This window comes from Lygodium microphyllum, chromosome 5, assembly GCF_053477565.2.
Source record: "Lygodium microphyllum isolate KBCC chromosome 5, Lygodium_microphyllum_v1.1.10, whole genome shotgun sequence".
Lineage (NCBI taxonomy): Eukaryota > Viridiplantae > Streptophyta > Polypodiopsida > Schizaeales > Lygodiaceae > Lygodium > Lygodium microphyllum.
Window position 1 is genome coordinate 86,024,834 of NC_141139.1, and position 3,982 is coordinate 86,028,815.

The following is a 3,982-nucleotide window of genomic DNA, read 5'->3' on the forward strand; positions in this document are numbered from 1 at the left end:
TGTAGAGACTTGCAGAGACTGCCAGATGTATTCGGTAGTGCGTCATCGAGATGAGCTTCATCCGACCTATCTGCTATGCATTCATTATAAGTGGGTAGTTAACTTGATTACTTTGCCTATGGGTCTATGGCAGATGAGATATATTGTTTTGGCTAGAGAGGATCTTACCAATCATGTTGAGGGCAGACCTTTGAGAACGAAGACCACTAGTGCAGTATGTAAGTTCTTATTGGAAGAAATTTTCTGCAGGTATGGCTGTGTGGGTAAGATCACTGCAGATCGCGGTGAATTGGATGCAGATGAAGCTAGGGAGTTTTTCTCTCAACTAGGAATCAAGTTGGCTCTAACCACAGCATACAATCCAGAGGATAATAGGAAGAGTGAAAGAGGACATCTGCCGATAGTGAAAGCATTAGCCAAAGCATGCAGAGGACGGATTGGAGAATGGCTGAGACTTCTACCATTTGCTTTGTGGGCTGATCGTACGACTCAGTGTTATCACAAGATAAATGCCCACAGAGTTGATGTATGGTCAGAAACCGGTTATGCCGACTGAGACTTGTGCTTTGACTTGGTCAGTTTTACCTTGGTAGGAGGATTTGACGAGAGAGGAGCTCTTAGCGCTTCGGATCCGACAATTGGAGAGAAAACCAGAGGATATTCAGCTAGCTATTGACAGGTTGAAGGTTGCTAGACTAAGAAATAAGGATAGATTTGACACTAGGCATTGCTTGCGGCCTAGAGCAATAGAAGAGGGAGACTGGGTATTAGTCTTTGATAGCAGCCTTGAAAATCAGCATATTGCACTTCAGAAGATGGTGAAAAGATGGTTTGGGCCGTACATAGTCAGACATGTCTTTGATAATGAAACATATGAGCTGACAGAATTGGATGGGACAGTGCTTAGAGTGCGTATTGTAGGAAAAGGAATCAAGATTTTCAAGAAAAGAGATGATGAGGATTATGCATTGGAAGAATTTGCAAGAGAAGAGCAACGAGAAGAAACTCTAGTAGAAGAGACAGATGATATGACAGATAATCTTGTTGAAGTACCGGAAATACACAATGAAGAGATTGATCTGTTCGTGGATCTTGATGATAATGATCATGGGTAGTTGGCCCATCCGGAGGATGCGCAGGATTAGAGGGGGTGGATGTCGTATTGCTGCGCATCCAAGGTGTGGAATCCACCAAAAAGTTGTGTGTGTGGGAATTGTTACTTTGTACATACTTAGTTGTTGTGTTTACATTTTTTTTTCTACGTGCGAGTATAGTGGAGAGAAGTTTGGAAGCATAGTGATGGATATGTTTGGGAAGTTTGGATCAGTTTTAGAAGCACTAGAAGATCGATTACCATCTACCTTGGATCTTGCAATGGAGGTTTCTGCAGTTGAAAAGTAAAGGGCTGCAATAGAGGTCATTAAGGAAGAGCAAGCACTCCTCCTCACAGAAGCGCCACTGAATCCCAAGGCTAATAAAGAGAAGATGACACAAATAATGTTTGATACATTCAATGTGCCTGCTATAACTGCTGGATACTCTAAATATGGGCTCAGTGAGGATGTGCTCAACTGTTTCAGGGAGATGCAAGAAGAAGGCCTATCCTTGGATGTTGGCAAATTTTTGTGCAGTTTGAAATCTTGTGTCAGTATAGTCTCCATTCCAACAATGGGCCATAGTTCCACTTTTCTTTCTAGTGCTTTTCTGAACCAAGAGCAGCCTAGTTTGACATTTGCACTTGTAGTGCTGAACCATCAACTGCCTTTATTGACACGGTTTTTATGGGATAAAGCATGTTTTTGAATATGCGTAGATGGGGGAGCAAATCGGATTTATGATGGTGCCCTTGATTTTCTGCCATCTGAGGATGCATTTGAAGTTCGTAAACGGTACAAACCTGAAGTGATAAAAGGAGATTTGGATTCTATTCGACCTGAGGTGAAGGAGTTCTATGCTGGGCTAGGCACGAAAGTCCTGAACAACTCAGGGAATCAGGATACCACAGATCTTTGGAAATGCTTGTCGTAATTGAATGACACATTACCAGAAATAACATCAGTTGAAGGTCCTCATTGTGGTCTAATTCCATTAACTCGTCCCTCTAACATCTCTACAACCGGTTTGAAGTGGAATATAGATAAGTGTTCTTCACATTTCGGTGGCATTATCAGTACATCAAAGATTCCTGAGAGCAACAGAGTGACTGTACAAGCAGATACTGATTTGATCTGGACAATAGAGCTACAGCAACTCTATGATCAACTTCGAAACACTATTGCTTTTTCTGGTAAAAAAGGGGACCTTTGCCAGCAGGACCTATAGAGCGGCCTGCCAAAAGAGTTGAGCCGCTTTTCTGATATAAAAAAAGGGCCGATTTTTTAGGGCCTATTGTGGAAGGATCGAATTCCTGGGGAAAGAAAAAAATAAAGCCACGGATGGCTATTTTCAAAAGGAGGCTTTTTGGGGGGAAAAAAGGCACGGAAAAAGTAGGCAACTGCTACAGGGAACAGAGTGGAATGCTCTCTGGGGAAAGGCTATGGAGGCGCAGAAATCCATTGAAATCTATTCGAAGCACTTATACAGTTACTTCATCCATCAAACTTATTCATTACTGAAATGCTGCTACAAGAACAATTTGAACCCCTGCGTATTGTACTCTCTGTGAAGGGCTATGGAGGTTGCAGGTTACACACTTTTACAGATTAAAATTGAAGGCTGAGATCTTGTTCTGATGCCACAATTGAGGCTTTCACACTCCTGGTTGAAATTTGATGGAGTTGTTTTCTCCATCCGTCGTTCAAGAACTCTTTTTGGACTACCTTTCTTGAGTTGCCGCTCTGGTATTCTTCGACGCACAGATTACAGAGTAATTCCTTCAAGTAGGATTGATGATGGTAGTACTGCGAGATGCAGGGAGGAGTCGATGAGATTTTCTAACAGGTCCTCTGTGGTTGCGACTTTGCTTTCGAAAACTCTTCGACATCTTTGGTGAACCCGACGTGAAAGCGTCACATAAATTTCAAGATGGGAGATACTTCAGCATCAGTTTCAGCCTCTTCTACGATTCTTGCTTTGTCCTCTACTTCAGCTTCATCATTGATGCTGCTTCAAGTACTTCAACAGATGATTTAAAGAAGATTTTACAGAATATATCTATGTATATGCAGCTTCAAAATCAGCAGACACTGTTGTATATGTAGCAGCAGCAGCAATTGTATCAACAATAGTTGTCTCAGCAAAAGGCAACTATATTCGGAGCAGGAGAATGCAATCAGCGCGACTAAGGCAATTGAAGCAGTTGAGACACCCGCCCTGAGGGCAAAAGTGACTGATCTTTTTATTCAAAATTCGCATTGGCAAGATTTTAAGAAGGTCCTAAAAGAAGAGTATTTCCTTGAGGACTTTGGGATGGCTACATGGCGGTCATTCCGAGAGTGGGTCTACATGCCAAACAAAGTTCTAGCTGCTTCAGAGTTGATACGAGAATTTGAAGAGAGGTATAGTCAACTTGATGCCATTGAACAAAGAGCATTGGATGTTGAGAAAGTTGAGCTTTTCTTGCAAGCTGTAGATCCTTCTCTTCAGGAAGAATTAGGAGAGCTTCTTGAGGATCGCACAAAGCCTATGGGTCTTAAAACGGATTGGCAAGATGCCCAGGATGCAGTCTCGACTTTGACCAAGAGGAGGCTATGGAAGACCCGCCTACAGAATGGATCTATGACACCGATGCCTTCTTCTGCTCCTATGCCTGCTTCTATCCCTGTTATTTATTCTCTTCCTAAGCCAGTTTCTTGGCCTATGCCAGTGCCTACTATTTCTACTCCTCCTGTTCCTCCTGTTCCAAGACCGATGCCGACTCCTTCTGCTCCAAAACCATCCGCGCCATCGGTGCCTTCCTCTCTTGATGACATAATCAAAGGCATAACGGATTTGACACTGGAGTCAGTTAAAGCAAAATTGGTGGGAAAATTGAAAGATCAGT

The 3,982-nt window shown here is 42.6% G+C and overlaps 1 pseudogene; it reads left to right on the plus strand.

Annotated features, from left to right (window-relative positions):
- Positions 1–1,497: 1,497 nt before the first annotated feature.
- LOC148036082 (thiamine pyrophosphokinase 1 pseudogene) lies at positions 1,498–2,322 on the plus strand (annotated as a pseudogene).
- Positions 2,323–3,982: the final 1,660 nt, after the last annotated feature.